At 39.5% G+C, this 22,413-nt stretch overlaps 1 long non-coding RNA gene across 2 annotated transcripts in view; it reads right to left on the reverse strand.

The window, feature by feature from the left end:
• Window positions 1–11,022: 11,022 nt before the first annotated feature.
• Window positions 11,023–22,413, reverse strand: part of LOC109143842 — a 13,409-nt gene continuing 2,018 nt past the window's right edge. The window contains exons 3-4 of one of the 2 annotated variants that reach the window (XR_002044211.3): window positions 14,037–14,081; window positions 11,023–13,693 (exon numbers count right to left, since the gene is read on the reverse strand). This is a non-coding gene — a long non-coding RNA (uncharacterized LOC109143842). Of the gene's footprint in view, window positions 13,694–14,036; window positions 14,082–20,098; window positions 22,229–22,413 lie in introns of those variants that run through there. The other variant, XR_002044212.3, reaches the window with a different exon arrangement.

The following is a 22,413-nucleotide window of genomic DNA, read 5'->3' on the forward strand; positions in this document are numbered from 1 at the left end:
ACCAGTAATTAGTTACAATTCTTTGCTGTATTTGTATGAAAAGAGGAAAAATTACCATCCTTTTACAGGCGAAAAACCTCAGGCAAAAATAGTCAAAATGATCCAGTAAGCTCACTTGAGAGATTTAGATCCAACTTTTCTTTTTTCTTTTTTCCTTCTTTTTGTTACTGTTTTTGTTTGTCTGTTTGGAAGGTTGTTTGGTTTTGGTTTTTTCCCTCAGTGCTCAAAACTGTCTAAGGCGAGAACAATCAGCTTTTCTTTGGTTTCCAGAAGTAAGAATTCCATGCTTCCACAAATCTTGCTTCAGAGTCCTTTGTAGGTATCCACCGAGCATGAGAAAAACAGGACTTTTGCTCAGGTGGAATGATTACATGCCAGTCTTTGTCTAAGTCTCTGGTAGAGGCAGAGACATTCTCATTCTCCGGTTTCAAGGCTGTGCCTGTTTTCCTCCGTATCCCCCTGCCCTATTCGCTGCAATACATGAGGCACAGATGCTACAGGTATCAGGCACACAAACCTGGTTCACCCTCAGAGGAGACACCTTTGGAAGTCAGCAAGCTCTGAGTGACACTGTCCTGCTCTGTCTTGCCTCTTCTGTGTCTGTCATTAAAATCTGCAGAATAATAGCTACAGAAAATAGACAAAAATAGGAGCATGTGCATGTGTTTAGGCTCAGGAGTTTCAAGCACCTCTATTTTTGACTTTACAATCTCAGTGCTCTTTTCACACAGATTTTAAATTTTTTATATTGGCATTAATACTGAGCACACAAGTAGGATTTGTGCTTTTGGAATCACAGCATATACCACTCAAACTGAGCTAACAGCAGAAGTGCTGATGATAGCAGATGGAATATATTGATTAACCATTAATAAATTTATATGATGCACAATTTAACCAGGGGGTTTCAAGCCTGTTCACTGACCATAGGAAAGGTAGAAGTTAGTAAATCTGGTTTCCATGACAGGTTCTGGATAGGGAATATTCTAAAATTGCTTTTTCTATTTATTTCCCCAAGAATCTTGTCTCTACTCTTTCCATCTGCTTAGATGTCTGCCTCTGCATGCATATCCTCATCTGTAGTCTCCACTTCTGCTCATACCAAGGTCTCCAGTGTCTGTCCTTATCGTTCCTCCTCCTCCTCCCCAGTCTTGCACTGCAGGTGGTCCCTTCTTCTTGTGGGGGAGTGTTTGGAGTGATGGAGTTTGTCTTCCCAAGTCACTGTTAGGTGTGGTGGAGTCCTGCTTTCCTGGAGTAGGCTGAGCACCTGCCTGCCATGGGAAGTGGTGAATCACTTGTCTTGCTTTGCTTGCATGTTCTACTTTTGCTTTCCCTATTAAGTTATTTTTATCTTGACCCACAAGTTTTCTACCTTTTAGCATTCCAACTCTCTCCCTGATCCCAGTGGTGGGGGAGTGAGTGAGTGGCTATGTGGGGCTTGGTTGGTGTCTGTGGCTGAACCACAACAAGTATATCATATTTCTGACTTCTTTAAAAGGTGCCAGAATTCTGTAGTTGCATGTGATTTGGTACACCTGAGGCTTCAAAATTTTCTTAAGAAGCAGAATACAGATGAAAATGAAGATTATGTGAAAATTAAAAGATAGCTGAAGTTTTTGTGTGATACAGTTAAGTGTTAGTGAATCCAACAATTAAATATTTGACTGCCAGTTAGCAAATAAATACTAACAACCAATCTTCAACAGAGTATTTGAGTGTTTTAGAGTCTGAGATGAGTTGATTCAAGGCCTGCCAACCTGAGATTAACTGTTTGCCTATTAGGAAGCTGGCAAATGACTTTTCTAATTACAATGAAACAGAAATGAGAAAGTAAATAATGCAGAGGGAATGGTTAGAAACAACAGTTTCCACATAATACAAGTTGCTAATGTTCTGACACTCCAGAAACATATGAGAAGCTACCTGAAAGTCAGTGGACTCTCACCAATATAAAACTGGTAGGAAGCCCCAAACAGGACTATCAGTTGTAGAAATTTCTTGAACAAAGTAAAGGAAAAGAAATATGACAAATCAGAGAATGAAAAGGCTTCAGAAAAAGGTTTGGAAATCAAGAGTGTAGCCTATTGTTTAACTTACCTCTGTTTTGAAGAGAAAGAAGACAGCAAATATGACACCATTTTTTTAAAAATTGCCCCAGACACTACAGAGCAGTAAGTTTGATTGCCCAAGTGGGAAAATTGGTAGAAACAGAATCAGTGGTAAATAAAATACATAATATTTCATAAAGGAGTCATAATCCCCAAAACTATTGAAAAAGTCAATGAGTAGGGAGGTAAAACAACTTTGTTGGCAGAAAACACCTGGGGTTTTTTTAAGGTCTTTCACCAAATGCTTTTTAATAAACTAAGTTGTTCTGGATTAAAAGATAAGGCCCTCTCATTGATAAATAATAGTTTCCAGAGAGTAAACAAAGACTAGAAATAAATGTTCAGTCTCAGAATTTCATCAAGTGAACCGGTCTAAAGCTTACCAATGATGAACATGGACCTGTACTGAGATACATGTTTTTAAATATACATAAGTGAAGTTAAAGACAGTAGAATGAAGGAGAAAGGAGGAAAAATCAAATTCAGTGAAGACACAGATAAAGAATAGCAAAATCTGGAATGGAAAATTCATTATATTGACTAATCAAGTTCTAAGAAGTCAGGCGAAATTAGGTCTTAATAAGCACAGTTATGCACATGAGAAGACTATATCTAACTACAAACAAGCAGAGAGAATTTACATTCATTCCTGGGTAATTACTAGAAACATCTAAAGCCGGGGTCTTAAAAAATAGATCCCAAAGTTACTGTGCATATTTGTGCATGCACTGTGCTCAGTGAATATCAGTAATATTGAGAAAGAAACTGAGAACAGTCATCGTGTCATTATGAGACTTTGTAAACACGTGCCAAACCCACATGCTGGATGCTGTGTGCAGTATCCAAAAGACCAAACCAGAAAAACTAGACAATTGCAAAGATGATCAGAGGTACATGTTTTTTCCTACCTGGGAAAGAGTACCTAGCAGACTTTTCAGCTTAGAAAAGACGTAACTTTGTCTGCACAATCATTAAGAGGATGGATAATGTGAATAAAAAATATTCATCCACTGTCTCTCACTACAGAAGAACAAGGGAGCATTCAGAGAAACTATCAGGGAGCAAAAGGATTTTTTTTTTTTTTATAAAATGCATATTTCAGCTGTAGAACTCATTCTCACAGTAAATAAAAAATTAAATGAGCTCAAAAATTATAACCAAGGATAACTGCACATTTGGCCATGGTAAATGGTGGTCTCTATGGCGTATCTGTCTGATTCCTGAAAGCTGGACTGGCAGGTGGATTCATTGGGTCCCTTCCTTTTCCCCTACAATCCATTTTCATTCCTACTGTCAGAAGCAATTCTAACAGTACAGCCCACACAGCCTGTAGAGAGTGGTGCTGCTGGCCCAGTGCAGGTGATCCACAGGGAAGACTAGTAAAAGGCAAAAAGTGCTTCCCTTCCCTTCCCTCTGTGCTGCTTGCCAATGGCCCATCACAGTCTTTCTACTTTAGAGGGGTTTTTTTTGCACAATCTCCACTTTTCTATTACCATTCCCTCTTAAAGTTATTAAAAACTAAATTTATTGTGATATCAAGGCAATTCAATGTTAAGCCATGAGAACAATTCTGAGCCTTCTTCCTGTCTATGAATACCCTGTACTGCACAGGCTCTCAGTTACATCCTAGGGAATTTTTTGAGTTGTCAAATTGTTAATATAAATGGCCTGTAACAGCTGGACAGAAGAAATAAATCACATGCAAATACAGCACATGTTTACACATATATTCATAGTATTTACCTGTCTTTAATTACAGACTTGAAAATATTCATTATTTCTTGCAAAATAATTATTTCCAAAAATGTGTACTGTTACACGACAAAGGAATAAGAACAAAGAGATGAAAATAAACTATAGGCCTACAGCAAGAAGAAAGCAGGGGAAAACAAAACAAAACAGGAACAAGGATTAACTCGAGCCAAAAGAAAAGAAAAATAAAGGAAAAAACTTACAAAGGCTAAGAAAAAAAGCAAATAAATTACAAACAGAGAAATAAAAAAGCAGAAAAGTGAGTTATGAGTATTTGTCAGTTTTTTGTTCTACTTTTACAAGAATGGAAACATAATAATTTAAAAGATAAAATGGTTTGGAATTTCTTTTTTTTTTAATTTAGATATTATTTTTCCAATTTCTTTCTTAGAGCCACAGGGAACTTGTGGAAATCAGAAACATAGAACAGTTTGTATAGGAAGTGACCTTTAAAGGTCATCCATTCCAACTCCCCTGATACAAGCAGGGACATCTTCAACTAAATCAGGTTGCTCAGAGCCCCATCCAACCTGGACTTGAATGTTTCAGGTATGGGGCATCTATCAAATAGCAACTCTCTGGAACAACGTAAAGAAATTTCCTCTAGCCCAAAGACAGTGAGTTTTCCCTCACTTACCCCACCCACCCTCACACATCGACTTCTCTCATTGGGAAGGGAGATTTTCTGTTACCTTCAAGGAGTGTGCTAGAGCCTACTTTTTCACCATGGTGCAAAAATAAATAACATGGACCACTATGCAGGTTCACTTCCCAAATTATCCAGGACCAGAGACAGTCTGGTGAAGGTGCAGCCTGAGACACAGAGCTTGGAACCACTTGTCACTTTATGACAGTCCAATTTCTTCACACATTGTTTCCAAATGTAAAATGGAACTGACTAGATGAGAAGTCTGTGCATGTCAGAGAATGCTCAGGGTGTATAGAAATGATGTCTTAGACTAGGTGAGAAGTATATTCCTTTTGATTGTTGTCTCTTTCTTTTTAATGTTCTCAGAAAATGGCTGTATCTTTCAGAGTCTCTCAAGGATTTTTAGATAAAAAGGGAGGTTTTATCTTTGCATGTCTATAAGCAGTGAAAAACTCCAGAGACTGAAACCTACAGGCAATTCAAATAAACTAAATCCGATCAAGGTAATATCAATGCCAGAATTAGAAGAAAACCCAGAGAGAATATCAATAACAACATTAAAACAGCAGGTTTCAACTGGAATCAATAGGCAGTATAAACAGAAAAAATTAAGTCACAAAGTGATAGTAGATAAAAGCTCCCCACTCATTAAAATTCTGTTTGTCTTTGTGTCTTTTTATCAATGTACCTATATATCTATGCAAGTGTATCAAAGTTTATAATGTAAAAGAATGATGAAATAATCTAATTAATTTCCGGTGTCATTTCACATATTTCTTTCAAGTTAAAACTGCAATATTAATAATGGTTTGCAATTTAATAAAATATCTCTATGTCCTATTAACTTCTATATCTGCTTGTTATAAAGCCCTTTTTTATCAAATAGCTAAACTTCAAAAGATGTCTGCTTTGATCTGAAATGAAAAAATGAGGTTCATTCCATTTGTACAGAATAACCTCACTATATCTTACAGAAAGACAGTTGTCTGTTACTGCCTTTCTGTTTCAAAATACATTGCAACTTGGGCGGGCAAGCAAGAGGAAAAAGTCTGGGAGAGAAGACTGAGCTTTATGAAGGCACATTATAATGGGGCTGGGGCTGTGTCAAAATTTATGATGGTTGCAGCAAATGAGATATTCTTCCTACTTGAAAAACAATAAAAGTTTCAGGAATGAAATGTGTAGGTGTTTAAAGGTGGGTTTAATGCTCTGGGGGTTAGCTTTCATGGTTTATTTTTACTTTCAGAACTGAGGTTTTAACAATACGTTAATCGCTTGTGATTTTCCGATAGCTTTTTCTTCCCCACAGGATAAAAAAGATACTTGGTAGGTACGGTAAGGGGAAAATATTCTAAATTTAAGCTGTTTATGGAATTTATATTCCAAGTCAGCATTTCAGAAGATGCCAGTCCAGATATCCAGAGGGCAAATTAAAAATCTTTGCATGACCAAAACACCCATTGATATTAATCAAATTTTGATCCAAAAAGGAACTCAGAACTGGGTCTAAATTAAACCATGTCTGAAACTCACTCACATGATTCCTGGATGACAAAAAAAAAGCCACATTTTATATATTGCTCAACCTAGAGCCTTTGTGGAGAAATACCATGAACCACAGTAAACATTACGTCTTCAATCAGAACACGTTCCTGTCAGAACACCCTTTTTAGTGGGTCCTTTAAACATCATTGGTGAGTGAACTGGAAGTTCAGGAAAGGGCAAGTAAAGCTGATCATAGCTATTTTGTAATATGGCAGGCAGTGTGAAAAGGGTTGGTGAGGACTAGAGTAAAAGTCTTTCTTGCCACCTTATCATCCAATAACTGTCCTTATGGTGGAGCTGGAGCCTATGGGTATCCTTCCCTGACAAAGGGCAGAAGGGATCTGTGCTACCCAGCTCAGGTCTGCAGCTGTGTCAGTAATGGCAATTTATCCACTAGTACCAATCTGCATCTCTTCCCTATAGCTTCTATCCCCTCTATCTACAACCACATGACCTCAGATCACCCTACCTTCATGTAATTAATCCATACTCTAATAGCTATAGTCCCCTCCAAGGAACTTCCCTGCAACAGCACTTTCTAGTCTTTCACTGACCGATGACCACCCCTGCTTGCACCACCAGCCCAGATGCACATGGAGTCATTTCTATAAAGTACTGGCTGCCTCTCAAGCCCCTTTCTGCTTCCAAAGTACTTGCTATACCAGATTTTCTAACTGAAAAAGTGGCTGAGTGCAATTTTTCCTGAAGAATGTGTACAGGATTGGTTTTGAAGGAATTTGTCAATGAGGGAAACATGATGGCTGCTATATAAAAATCTAGAAAGTTTTCATTCCAGTTTTCATGAACTTTCTATCCCTCATGCTCTGTTCGGTAGCAACAGTGAACAAGAACAGTGACACAGACCAACCCTCCATATCAGCCCCTGTTAGCAATTCTTAGAAATTGCTTGTCACAAGGGGGGTTGGAACATACAATTGAATTTACGGCTGATTTAAACTTCTGGTTTTGTAGTTAACAGTGGTTTAAAGTTAATTGATATCGATTTATTAATTAACTGTCCAAAGGAAGTTTTATAGCTGATGTTGTTGTTTTCCCTGGAAATAGTGCATTGTGTACAAGTAAAAGACAAAAGATCAGCTACACAAACGTGATGCTGTTATCAGTTTGTCTACTTGTTTTATCTCATATGAGAATAAGCATTAACATTCTGAGTCAGATGTTCTCATTAATGTGATTCCGATCATGAAACTGAAAATACACAAGCCATCAACACTTCTGAAACTCTCTTTGTTCATATCATAAACCTGCTCTTAAGAGTGCCAGCCCCACACAACTTGTGAATGTTCTTACCAAGAATGAGTCTTACTTGCCTAAGAGCAGGAAAGGAGCTGCAAAAAGGCATAAGGTACCTATGGCAGATTTTGAGTACATCCCCCAGAGTCAAGATCCTCAGAACCTCTAGCTACCTCCATCCAAACCTAGATGTACCCCCAGGTCCCATACGTCTAAATATCTATTTGCTTCATTTGGAAGATCCAGGCTAATAAGTGCTTTTGGAGAATGCCCTCTGGATCAAACCCTACACAAAACAAGGTTCAGGGAGCTAACACTTCTTTTGCACAAAGAATAGTTTCATTTGAAGCCCTACAGTCATTTAAGAGGAAAAAAATCCACCAAAAATATGCCATCTTGGATTTGATATCAGGAAAACTTTATCACCTTGAGAACAGTGAAGCTGGGGAGCAGGTTACCCAGAAAGACTGTGCAGTCCCCATCTCAGAAAGTTTTCAAGACCCAACTGGATAAAGCCTTACTCATTCCTATTTGATCACATAGTTAAACATGCTTTGAACAGGCAGTTGGACTGGGAACTTCCTGAGATCTTCTGTAGCCTATGTTATCCTGCCTTTGTATACATTAAATCCATTGCTTCTTTCTAATTGCTTGGTGTCAGTTCTTACAGGACTCTCAAATGTGCTTTGGATCAGGAAGCAGGAATGCAGAAGGGGACAAGTGTGGGGCCTGCTGTCCCTTTGACAATTCATTTGACTGAAAATAGTCGTTTGAATATCGGCAACAGAGAATTTCTCAGAAATGGTGCCGTAATCTCTCCATGTAGTCCTTCTGCATGGACCACACTAACATAAAGTGCCCTACTGACCAGTACTGGATGCCTTCTAACCAGAGTCAGCCATGGTTAAAAAGTTTATGATTATTTCCCACAATATAAAGCAAATTTTTGATCTTTTCTCTTGGTTCAGATAATATTTCACTCCACATGAAATGCTTACTCAGCTGCTAAATAAGGAACTTTTCTGTGTGAGTAAACATAGCAGAATCTGACTCAGAGCAAATTATTTATTAAATACACTTAGTCCTACTTTCTGTTCACAAATCATTCCTTGAAATAAATGTACAGCATTAAGCCAGAGCTGTTACCTCTCTTCTGGTGACATTTGAGTTCATGTTGTCTCCCCAGTTGGTTAATGATAAATGAGCACCCCTGAAAGTTGGTGCCACATGCAAGCCTCCTCATAAGTAGGGGTTGGGGCATTTCAAGGAAAGTTTGGCATTCACCTGGTTCCTTACCAGTGCTATTATTACCATCTGCAGCTATTTGTAGTAGAGAGCAGTTTATCTTTGTTTGCTAAAAAGCAAGCCCATGGGAAGAAGATTGACACTTGCCGGGCTCTGCAAATGAAAAGTGGGAACCCAGACAGTGGATCTGAGGGGTGGGTTTTGAGGAGAATGTCCTTCCATTTTCCTCCATAATTCCTTGGTGAAAACACAGGATTCAAGAGTAACCAGCACAATTCAGTATCACAAGTTCACTTGAGGACTCATTAAAAATATAATTCCTTTGTTTGTGAAATGAAGAGACTGCCCGGCAGCATAATGCTTAATTTTCTTTTGTCAAGGTCCTGATATCAAGTGTTTGGTAGAAAAATACAAGAACTGTTGGAAATGTGTTCCTGGGATTGTAATAGGTAAGTGAAATATAAATAAGTAATTTATTGTAGGTCATGCAGTACAGTTTCACCTTCCTAAATACAATATTTAAAATTTCATATTAATCTAATCTCTATGTCTATAAAGTCGCCCCAAGACATCATACCTTATTATTTTTTAGATACTGACAATACAAAAAAAATCACCATCTATACCATGAAGTTTTTCTGTGTGAATGACAGACACAGTGAAGGCAAATTATACTGGAAAAACAGGGGAAAATTGTCATATTTATCTTTTAATATATTTTAATACCTCATTTCTTATTGATGTAATGGAACTAAACAACAAACTCTCTGCAAAGAAATTGCTCACCTCCTGACACTTTCATTAGTTCCAATCATATAAAAGGAAAATAAAATAAATTAATTAGGTTTTTATGTGCCCTTAGTATCAGGCAATGTTGCCATTATTTAAACAGAAGATGTATTGAAAGTCATAACTATGGGTCTTGTGAGATTACCTGGTACACCACAGCTCAGCAGCATATCCCAGTACAACCAGTCCTGTATTAAGCAAACCTGTGAGCCACAGAAATGTACTTCCTTCTTGCATCACTCCAGAGGAATTAGACTACTACCAATGTTTCCATCTTACTTCAGGAGTAGCTCCACTTTAGCTGTGAAGCCCTAAAGATATATAATTGAAATTTTTTGTGGTAGCATCCTAGGTAAATAAATAATGGGCTCAGATCTTCACTTACACTTTCTTGAAGAACTGCACAACGACTCAGGATCATTGTCTATATATAATCAATGTCACATTGTCAGTGGCATCAGATGGCACTGCGTAGCTGTAGACTCCCCTTTCCCTTTAAACAGAATAGTCACAGACTGGTCCTAAAACATCGTAATTGCAGAAACGCTTTACCGCCCAGCATCTCTTATAGTTGGATATAGAATTGAAGTCCTGGTTTTGGACAGGACATCTTGAATACTTTGGGAATGGTGAAATTTAAATTGCAAGAACAGAGACGACTTTTTTTCATCTAGCCTGCCTTTTCGGATTGTTTTTAAAGGATGGGAACATGCTAAGTGCAACATCAGAATTTTTCTTCTGGGAAAACTTGGCCAGAAATATATGGGATCCAAGGTCAACTTGTGCACAACATTGTTTTGACATGTAACTAGTCATAAGGACATGATGGCTAGCCAACATCCATTATGAGCTGCCTTATACAGAGAACTGGAATTCACCGGTGGTGTTTTGCATTGCATGAGATTGCCTGCAGGTACTGTGGAGTCAACCTCAGGCCAAATTATAAACATTGTTAGAGCTGTGTTTTTTCTGTAGTCTTGCAGTGCTCTTCTTTTTGTTTGTAAACCACATGAAGAAAATCTTTGGCTTCCCATGATGCCAGACCACTTCATATCAAAATAGATTAATGCTAGCCAGAGCAGTACATGTTTATACTACAGTTTTCTCTGAGGCAATATCTTTCCTCTAATTACAACATAAGGACATCCCCACAATCAGAGTCCAGGGTTATGGTATGGTGACCATCCCTGCTAAGCCATCTGAGAGATGACTAATAACTCCAGTGAGATGAAAAACAAGGCACAATGCTCTGGGAGTTAATGTTAAAATAATTTTTTTCAAAATCACTATTATCTTCCAGGCAGTTGGTGCTTTGGGTGTTTTGAATGTTTCGTAATAATGAGAAGATCTAAGGGTCAACAACCTCTGCCAAGCACTAAGACTGACTCACAAGGCAGTTTTGTACTGATATCTTCCCACAGTTTTCAGTGGAATTCTAGATACATGTCAATAAGGTCATGCTAAATCTATGAGAAGGAATAAAGTTGACTATTTCCAGTCACCATAATAACTACAATAAGATTGTTATTTGTTGACTTAACATAGACTCTAAGGAAATAAATATAAATTTATACAATCAAACTGTTTTATATCGATTACTTGTGTTCACTTTTGAGCAAGCTGGAAGCAAAATAAAACAATTAAACTTCTAGAGATTATCATGATTTAAATGCCCTGGAATTTTAGCTCACAATTCCTATTTTCTTGGTAACCATTGTTATAAAAGAAACAATCCATGCTAGAATTTATTGCTGTAATATATATTAGGCAAGGATTTGTGATCCTTGAAATTCCCTGCTGTCTGATTTACAATACTCTTTTTCACTGTATCGTCCTCAATTTTATGTAATCAACATTTGAAAAGTTTCCTGTTACGGCTGCTGCCGTACCAAACTGAGGTTATTTATCTAGTCAGAATGTTTGCTCTTACCACAGTGCATTTTACATATGCTAAGAGTCCCAATACTATATAACTACTTGTTTGCTTGTCTGCTCTTTTGATCAGGTCTCTGAGACATCATTGAGCTTTAGCAATCAATAGAATTTCAGGTGTCCAACAACCACTTAGCGATTTGTTAATATTGAGTGTTGGTGTATATATCCCAGATTCAAAGCAGCCAGCACGTTTATCTAATTCTTTATTTGATTTCAAAGACAGATGTTTAAAACCTTTCATATACACAATTATCTTCTTTCATTTGAGCATGGCAGTAACTATGCAAATATCTCATATTGTGTGGTTTTAATAACTGAACTATTCTTTTCCACATGTACTTGTTTTCTGCTTGTTCCAGATAGGGTAGATTTTAAAGAGTAGTTCTCCTTGCTGTGGATTTCTCTTAAATTTAGGGTGTTTTTTTATGTTTTGCTATTTTGAATCCTCCTCGTTCTTCAAGCATAATGTGTATTACCTGATGTGAGGATAAACTGCTTCAATAAATCCCATTATTCTGAAGAACAATAAAAATAACAAGTTGGTGACACTGAAATAGTGATAAATAACATTTCTTATTTCCTTATGCTTTTAGTATCTCATTCTTGCACTTCTGCATCAACTCTAACTCCCAGAGCTGCCAGACTAGGAGAGCACTACCTGTGTTGTTTTTGTCAAAGAAAATTATGTTATCGAACACTGTAATTTGTTAAATTCCAAATCTTATTTAGACAATTAGTTCAACCTGTGTTATCTCTGAACATGTAACTGAAAAAATAAATGAACGGTGCATACAAAACACACCCATGGCTCCCAAAACAAAGAGGACCTTATTCAGGGAGATGTTATTTGAAGATAAGAACAACACTCTGGCATCATGCCTCTCCCCATAATGCCATGAAACCAATCTTCTGTGGCAGCTTTGATGGTTGAGGGTCCCTGAGTTCCTGGAGGTAGGTGGGCTGGAGGACAATATTTTTTCTTGCAGGTAGACAGAAAACCCCAAAGAAAACTTGTAGAATAAATACGTTTTAAATGGTCCTCACAATGACTGCAGTCATGATTAAAGTTGTGAATCCACAATAAGCCTGATTTTGCCCATTTATACCTTCCTAGAGTCTACAAACAGGAACACAGAGTAACAAAATCAGCAAGTTCAGCCTAAGGTCAAGAAAAACCGAAGGTTCAAAAGTTGATTTTCCTCTCACATTACAAGAAAAGGAAAGACAAAGAAAAGTGAAAGATCACGACAAAGAAAACAAGCAATCAATCCTCATTTCCTTCTGTAAGATATATGGAACTGGAAATATTGAACATAAATATTTAACATTAATATTTTCTTTGCTGAATAGACTCTAGTTGAACACGAAGTAAGGGAATCAGGAGATGGGATAGAAGTCAGGACAAGATTTATAAGAACTTCTTTTACCTCAAACAAGTTAACAGTGACTGACAGTAGGTGGCCTACTGCAAGTTTCATTTTCACAATCCTATGCAGTAGACAGAAATAGAGAGAGTCAAAATATCACCCTCCTGCTATCCATAAAAGCACTGCCATCAACTTCATCAAAATGGGAGCCCATTGTGCTTTCCTCTGGCCAGCCTGGTTGGTTGCCTCACCATGAACCAGAGGCACCTTCTTTGCATCCCTTCTTCGCATCCCTTCTTCTGTCCAGTACTGCACCTTCCAGCTAAGATCCACCTGCTACTGCTGCTCTAGGATTAGTGATCAGCCACCGTTCCATGGGCTGATCAAGGCCCCAAGAGCACTCGTAGGTTTTAGGTACACAGCCCTGTATGAGTGCCCACGCACACACCAGGGGCCCCACTTGGGGCCATCACTGTCTGCCTGAGCTGTGCTGTAGGTGTGCCTGTCTCCAGGTCTGTCACAGCCATGCTCAGCCATGCAGTCTGCTGGACTGAGCTCTGATCTATGGACTGACTTCCCAGCTTGACCTCAGACCTGCCACCTAACTCCAGGGCCTGTCTGGTGGTTGCCAGGCTGAGTAGGACCCTGGCTGCTACCACGAGACTGGATTTACATTTCTGGACTTGCCTCGTCACCAAATGATGCCAAGTCTCCTGAACTCTCGGTTGACTCCCCTTGCCAGCTCTAGACCCTGGAAATGGTGCAACAGAGTCCTGACTGGCAAGTCCCTGCCCTGCTGCTGTGTGTTACCCACCTCATGAACCAACAACCTGTGACTCAGGGCGGTGGACCCATCCCATACTGTCTTAAGCATTCCTCAGTCCCAAAAGTTCACAGAAGGGTCCTCTGCAGCTCAGTCCACTACCAGCTTTTCAGGTGAAGGCACCAAGGAGAGAGACGCTGAAGAACTGGCTGGTGTTCATTCCAGAGGTAGCCAGCTCACACGGGTGCAGAGTCCTGAGTACTGAGATGTCCTTCAGCTTGTGGACCTAATGAAACCACAAAGAAAGGAGGATGGATACATTAAAATTTGGGATGGGAACATGGGGGTAAAACAAGACTTCTTATCAGACTTTTTTTATTCTTACAGTCTATAAGTCAGGTCTGGGACTTTTCTGTGATTTTTGTCTTATAGTATCACAAAAATGTAGTAAGAGTAATTCACCTCCAACTACTGCACCTGCTTGTACAGTTTAAATTAAAACCAGAAACACTGCAAATCCCACTTCACAATGCCTTTCAGTGTTCGAGACTGAATTAAAGGCCTTCATTGTTTAGGAGGATTATTTCATTGCCTTCCCTGGCTTCAAAGAAATAAGAATCTTCACTCACTTTTCTATTGATCCCCGTTGATCAGATTAACTTTGTTTTGGATTCCTACAGAAACAAAAGACAAATAGAAATGTTGTGAACACTTAATGTGTTCAGTTTTGTTCAGTTCACGATTCTACTACCTATTACAAAGATGATTATTGGTTAGACAAAGAAAGAATAAAGGAATTACTGTAAATTATGTTCACTAAATACCAACAGTTTAAGCACTTACAAAATTATGAAATATTTCATAATGACATGTAATTACAGTTAATTCTACAATTAAAATTATATCTTTTATTTAGCAGCACTTGTTCTTTCATAAATAATAATAATAATTAGGATTAAGAAGGTCAGAGTATACTTCTATTTCGACACTACAAAATGCATTTCAAGCCATTCGTGCTCCTCTCATGCACTTTACATTCTGACTTTGGTCTTTGTTATTTTGTAATCTTGGAATGGGCCAAGAGGCTCTCCTGGGACAGCACAAGCCAAGAGAGCTGAATTGTGTTAGTCTGGCCATAGACAAAAGGTCTTCAAGTAGCAAGCATCTTTGCTTGTGTGCTCAGAGGAATTATCCTCAGAAGTATAATACATGATAATAACTAGCAGCTCTACTTTCTTACAGTGCTGTCCTGAACATCTACATGCAATTCTACTTGTACATCCTCTGGAGCAGACCATTAAATCACCATCTGGGCTGGAAAGTCAGCTACCAGCTGGATGATGACCATTTCTCAGGTCTTGCTCATTCCTTTCTCGCTCCTCTCCATTCCTTCCTGAAACGGCTTACTGATAAAGATGGCACAGTGCTTGACAGATGTCTCTAGCTTTCTATCATGGTTTGTTTGCTGTTATCAGGCAGCATCTTCTTAGTGATCATGGCTATATAAAAGCTGTGCTACAAACCCATAAGAGAGAAGCATCAGTGTTGCTACACAGTATATTCTGATAAGAGTTCAAAGCTATGAAATAAGTGTATCTGTAATCAATACAACTCACACATTACAGCCACATACATTATTGTCATATTTTGTAGACTGTCCTAGACAGTCCTTTAACACAAGCAAGGATGTTAACTCCACTTTTACATTGGTATGTGCTCAACTGCTGTAAAATCATAAAATAGTTTGGGTTCAATAGGATCTCTGGAGGTCATCTAGTTCGGCCTTCCTCTCAACTTGAGTCCAACTATGTCAGATTACTCTAGGTCTTGTCCAGTTCAGTTTTAAATATCTTCAAGGATGGTGAGGTCTATAAACTGTCCTGGTTCTTATGGCTTCCTTTTATTTTATTTCCCACCCCCCCTCCTTTTTTCTCTTGCTATCTAAGTATAATTTCCCATTATCTTCTGTTTCTCATCCAGCCACTGTAAGAAGAGTGTTTCCATCTTGATTACACTTTACCAAAAAGTACCTGAAGGCAGCAATAAGACCTGCCATTAGCCTGTTGTTCTTGGCTGAACAACCACTCTTTATCCAGCCTCTCCTCGTCATGTGCTCTAGGCTTCTAATTATCATGGTAGCCTTTTTACGCTGACTGCAGCATGTCAATACCTATTTCGCACTGGGAAGCTTGAAAATGGACAGAGTCCTTCATGTGGAGTCTCACAAGTGCTAATTAAAGAAGAAACATGGAATCATTTAGGTTGGAAAAGATGCTTAACATCATCAAGTCCAGCCATTAGCACTACCAAGTCCACCACTAAACCATGTCCCTAAGCACCACATCCATGCATCTTTAAAATACCTCCAGGGACAGTGACCCAATCACTTCCCAGGGCAGCCTGTACCAGTGCTTGACAATCTCTTCAATGAAGAAATTTCTCCTAATATCCCGTCTACACCTTCCCTGGCACAACCTGAGACCATTTCCTCATCCTATCCCTTGTTGCTTGGGAGAAGAGACTGACACCCAACTCACTAATAACTACTTCCTTCGTACTGGCTGCACTCACACTATTACCCCTCGTTATGCAGTTGATTCCCTTCACTGCAAATGTGCAAATGCTGGTTGCTGCTGGCTCATGTCCCCTCTGCTTGTCCACCAGGGCCATCAGATCATTTTTCAAAAAGATTCCTTTCAAACAGTTGATGCCAAGACTGGATAGAAGGAGGATGGCTTCCCAGCCCAGGGCCAGGACTCTACACTCACCTGTGCTGAATCTCATGAGATTCCTGCTGGACTTTCTCCAGCCTATCAACGTCCTTCTGAGCAACAGCTTGCCCTCCAGGGAAAGAGCTGCTCCCACCTAATGTGGTATGATCTGAAAACCTGCTGAGATTACACTCTGTTCTACCTTCTGGTTAGTAACAAACGGTATGGATTCCCACATGAACTGCAGAGGGACCTTACTAGAAACTGCCCCCCAGCAGGACTCTGTGCACTTCTCAGGCTCAGGTCCTGAACTAGAGAGCCATCCTCACAGTATCTTCATCTACATCTCCATGTCCTTGGCTGCATTCCCAATGTCTGTGAATTTGCCAAGCCGGCTGACGTTGTCCTTTCGGTGGTGTTAAACGGTCTTTATTGTCTTTCTTACATGTATTACCTCATTTCTACTCCTGCCAAGTAAACCTAAACAGTGGTAAAAAACCAAAAAAAAGTGTTCAAAATTGTGTGTGTGTGTATGAATTAACACTCTTACTATTGAGGAAACTGTGTAAGTTCTGCATGCATGGAAGCATGGAATCCAGTTAAACACACATACATTAATACTCTTTCCTAACACTGTGAACAGTCAGAAGACAAACTGTAAAGTTACTTGATATCAGCTCCAGCTGAAGGTCAGATTGCATCCATAAGCAACCATTTTTTCCACAAACACACTCCTATTAGCAAGCAACTGTTAGGAATGCAAAAGCAAGCAAATCCAGAAATGTTGTTAACTTTTGCATACATACATGCTCTTCCAATGGTAAGTTTTAGTGGAGTGAAAATTAGTCACACAATTGTAGTTACATGAGGAGTCACCTGAGTTCCTAATTGCTTGAACTTATCATTTTTAAGCAGAATAAGCACATCAGTGGAAAATGGATTTTTTTATTTATTATTCCTTAGGCTTTAGGGTCTCAGATAGAGTAGGCATTACATATACCTGCAGAAATTCAACCCCTTCTCTGCAATCTTTATGAACTATGATGTACAGATAAACATGAAGGATTTAGGGATGCTGTTTTCAATAAAAACAACTGAAAGAGCAAGAGTGGTTTTAATGTGGGATCAAACAAGGAACTGACAAGACTGAGCCAGGAGAGATGGACAAACAGGAACATGGAATATGGAGACAAAAGAAAAATTGTGGTAATTAATGGGCAAAGATAAGAAAGCAAGATGAGAAGACCTAAAAAAGAAGGATGAAAAATAAAGTATACTGAGTTCAGAAAGAAAGGCTCGTACCCTAAAGAAAGTAACTAGTAGGATCCAACTTTTATGTCAGCACACTGACATTATTAGCAGCTCTGTTGTTCAGTGGAGACAGGGAGGCCCAACAGCCTTCTCAACACAGAGTTGTTTCTTCCCCCAAGAAGGGTTATTTTGCTGTTTATGTGTCCTACTGAATGAGAATAATTTGGGTGTTCTGTTCCCAGGACTTCAAGGGCTGTTCTTCAGTCACAAAACCTCACAGCAAAAATAAATAAGCAAAAAAAACCAAAAAAACCCCAAAAAACAGTGAAATTGAAATGTCAAAGGTTCTTAACCACTGCTTCTTCTCCATCAAGTACTCCAGCTTCTGCTAGAGAAGTCCTTTCTATGCCTGTAGAGTTTATCATCGTTTAAAGGAGTGTATGAACTTGCAACAATGTAAAAAATTCACAGCAAACCTCTCTGCAGGTGAAAATCTGTCATATTAACACAGAAGTTGGCTCAGCTATGAAGCAGCACTGCATTATGGGGAAACTTCCAAACAGGCCCCAAGATGGACTCATGAAGTGAGGATTAGTCAGAGCACCAATCAATACCTGAAGAGATTATTTTATTTTAAATAAATGAACTGGTATTTATCACTCTATGAAACAGCAAATAGTTTAGACCAAGTAAATAATGTGAAGTAGAAGGAAATTGCAGAGAGCAGGCTTTGTAAGGATTGCAAGATTATTGTGAGTTACGCTGGCAGCATCTACTACATCAATGCAACTGCACCAAGACTGCTTCCATGAAGCATTAGAATTATTAAGCTTAGCACAGAAATGTTTATGGCAACACTGTTCTGGGTTAGTGCAATTACAGCAGCGATGCCAGCACAATATGAGCTACTGCAAATGCTTGTTGGCCTGAGACAAGGTGAGAGAGAGATCAAAACCTCCTGTGAAGTACTGAATGACTGTGTTGTTGCCTAACTCTTTGACCCTCATGGAAGAGCTGAGGAAATAAATAAAAGGTGAAACAGAAAATGGGCATTTCCCTGTCCGTTATTAGCCCAGCTCTGCGGGACACAGCCTTTTACTTTCCTGGCCTTCAAAACATCTGCTTGGATTAGAATTGGTTTGTATCTGACTCTGAGTATCCTGTGACATAAAAAAAGCATCCAGGTGTTAAATATCTGAACTTATGGACATAGACAAACACAATAAATAAATTTCAGTTAAGGTTCCACTATCTACACCCAAGCTAACTGATATTTTACACCATTGTAGTCTCTTTAACTTGAGGCCGCAGAGTATATGGAACAAGTAGTTCCTTGCATGTTTTCTCTTTGAGTGTAGTAATCAACCCCAAAAGGCTTCCAGCTGCTGAACTGAGGGTCTTAATTTGGGCCTGTTGTGTTTATGAATGCTCATAATTCCTCACTGTTCTTAATAATGTCTGTAAGTCTCTGAACATCATGGCTTAGTCTTCTAAAATTTATCTTGTCTGTGGCCAATGCAAAACATATGAGGAAACAGTAGAATACACATATTGTATAAAATGTCTTGTAAATTGAAGCAGTCTAGTTATACATGAAAAATTAACAGTGGAAGTGATATTATCATTATTATTTGAGTGTTCTCAAGCCCAGGAAAAAACCCCCAAAATTGCCACCTTTGACAGGGAACTACCATGCATAAGTAAAATGAAACATATGGGGTGGGGAACAGCAGCTTTGAGGAGAAAAACCTGCAGTGAATCAATAAAATAAACTCAGTGCTAATTTGTAGAATACAATGATGCAGCTCATGATTGCATACCAAGTTCTACACATTGCCACGGTGATTTAACTATCACAAGGTCCCCACACTAAAAAACAAACTTTTTTTAGTTTTCTGTTTCTTACAGCATCTAGACCAATAATTCAGTGGAGGACATGATTAACTTTGTTGTTTAAAAAAGTCATATTATTGTCCCTCTAGTCAATAACTGTTTAAGAACCACATGTGAAGGATTTTCTTATAATAAAGTGCTTAATGGATGTATTTTCATTCCGTTACTATTATTTTATTAAATCCACTTTATTTCTGGTCTCACCAGTACCCTGTTGCAATGCTTTCAATGGACCAGTGCTGTCTGATACAGGTCAAGCTCAAACTGTCCCGCCATTCAAATATAGTCTGGACTTGTTAGAAAGAAAAAATACAGAAGATATGGGCCTCATAAAATATAGCATATTAATGTAGAGGAAAGAAGAAAAAGGATAAAGGTAATTACATTTTAGTAAGCCTAAAGTAAAGTCAGAAAGGTATGTAAGTGTAAAAATGCATAAAAGTGTACATTCTTATTTGAGTCCAAATCTGTTCCCAGGCAAAAACCTTGCCTGGGTCAACACTGGGCATTAAAAATCTAAGCATCAGTTTACACCTGTCCTTAAAATGCAATTCAAACAATCTTATTGAAAAGTATTATTGGGTAAAACAAAGAGTCATCATTAAAATGCAGCACACATCAGTGGATACATAAATCAATTATACTAGCAAAAAGAGTGACTATACATCTAAGGAAAAAGAAACCAAAGACCGAAAATACACCAACTGCTACTAATGCTGCAGTGTAAGAAGAAAGCTATAGAAGTGATAGAATGACATTGTAAATTACACTGTTTATAGAATATTAAAAAGAATCTAAGAAGCTTTGGTGAGGAATTTTAATTCAATAAGTTCTACTCTAAGATTTATTTAATAGTTTGTCCTACCATAATGACATGATTGAAATTATACAGCTGTAGTTTATCAGTAAAAATATAGTGAAAATACATAGATGGTCCAAAGGGAGTAAGAATAAAAACACACAGACAAATATGATTTTATAACATCTGCATTTTGTTATAAGAATTAGTGAAATAAACTACATTATGTAGATGTTCTGTGGCAACTGCACTTGTAACTTTAAGAAAAGCATGGGCCCTCAAGAATTAAAGTGCCAGGCTGGCAGATCTATAACTCCCATAATACCTTGAAGTCATTATAAACATTTCAGTGAGGGTGCCAGTTGATTCTAATAACAGTGTGTGCAAATGACGCACAGTAGAGGAGACCAACATATTTATGTGACTATAAACGGTGAAATGTTGTGATAATTTTGCTCTAAGATCTGAAAATGACCACGATCTGAGCTTTGAATATATTAGACATTTTTAATATAATCATGAGGTTCAAGGTTTTCTGAAGCCAATATCCATTCTGTCTGTAACAGACCCGAGGCTACTCCTGGGTTCAGGACTTGGCATATTTACCTGAAAGTGCAAAACAGTCATCGGACTCAATCATTTCTGGCGCCATGAAATAGGAGTCGAGGTGCTGGTGAGCTGGTAAGCCCCACTGCTGCCACAGCGCCAGCAGCTAGTGCAACCCCTACATACAACTGCTTCACTTCTCCAGACCTCCAAAACTCTTGAAAAAAATTAGGATCTCTGCCCTTAAATGAAGAAGACAGGGAACGGCAAGGACGGAGGCTCGTTCTCACCAGTCCTTTCCCGCCTGATGTCCAGCACATCTCCAGACCACCGCGCCTTGCCGCCCCCAGCCCGAGAGGGGCCTTCCTCTCTTCCCTGAACCGCTGGGGAGTAAGTTTCGGACTGCTCAAGCTGCTCGGCGGCTGACTGAGAGTTTAAGAAGGCATGCCTGCAGCAGGGCAGACAGCTCTGGAAAACATCTTCGTTTTAGACGGCGGCGACAAAAAGGGCGCAGGAGCGGGGCGAGGGCGCTGCGGGGCCCGAGGTGCGCCGGAGCCGCGCAGGGTCGCCGGCGGCTCGCCACCCTCGCCACCTCCGCCCGGCCACCGGCGGGTTGCCTCCTACCTGGTCACGCTGGGCGAAGAGGGACCGGGAGAGAATTCCCTGCCCAACAGCCAGGTTTGATGTTTTGGTCCGTGGGTACTTCTGCAGTTCTGCCCCTGCGTGTGAGGTACGTCTGGCGCCCGCGGGCTGATGAGTGGTGCGGTCCTTCGCTGCAGGACTGCACGAGTGGGAGCTTCAGTGCCACCCATTGGGGACTACCAAGCCCTTCTGTGTCTCAAAATGATGCCTCAACATTGCTCAAGCTTAGTTTTAAGCTTGCACCTACTTTTACTCTCCCTGCCCATGGTTTGAGTATAGACACACTCACCTATCTCTCTTGCTCGTGTTTCTTAAGTAGAAATGCTTGGTAGGTTCTTACCTACCGAAAGTAAGAGTGAAATATCTCCTTCATGTTTGGTATCCCCAGGCCACTTTCCCCACCTCCAGAGATATCTTTTAACGTCCGTTCTCTAATCTAACAGAGATCCAGCTTCCTGCATGGTGCCAGAGCATCGCTGCTGGGCAGCAAGGGAAGGAGAGGTCGGTCCTACCCCTCGCTGCTCCTCGCACTCCGGTTCAGGCCTTGCCGATGGCCTGCTTGTGTTCGGGGAAGGGGGAAGGACAGACCGAAAGTTCTCGGTCCAAGCGACACGTAGCCGCCCAGTGACACCTTCGAGAGGACCGACTGTCAAAGCATGGAGATGATTCCCAGCGCAGAAGCAAACAAACCAACCAAAATATTTTTTGACCTAGTTTCTCTGCATCAGGTAAGTAGAATACATCAAGAGAGCTTCCCAGTACTGCATAAGTAAAAAAAATTTTTTTTCCTCTTTTTCATTTTTTTTTTCTGAGTCCGCTAATCCCCGGGTTGTGGTGCTTTCAGACGAATCTTCTGACAAGTGTTGCAGTTCAGCACTGTATGCATTGTATTTTGGAAACAAACAATGCAGTAGCTGGAAAACTTGGGAGCTGAGGAGTTAGGTCAAGGGCAGAGGCTGGCCAGTTTTTGTTGCCATGGCTGAAGAAGCATAAATTATCAAAGAACTATGATTAGTTGCACTGACCATAAGACTAGGGGGAAATGGAGAAAGAAAAAACTAATAAAATATAAATGACGACTGTTTTGTAGGTTGTCACTCCCCACTGACACCTTCCTGTTCCTGGCCAGGACCTCTTCCAGACCTGACGCTGAGGGGAAGGGAC

Source organism: Corvus cornix, chromosome 2 (assembly GCF_000738735.6).
Source record: "Corvus cornix cornix isolate S_Up_H32 chromosome 2, ASM73873v5, whole genome shotgun sequence".
In the NCBI taxonomy this organism is placed as follows: Eukaryota; Metazoa; Chordata; class Aves; order Passeriformes; family Corvidae; genus Corvus; species Corvus cornix.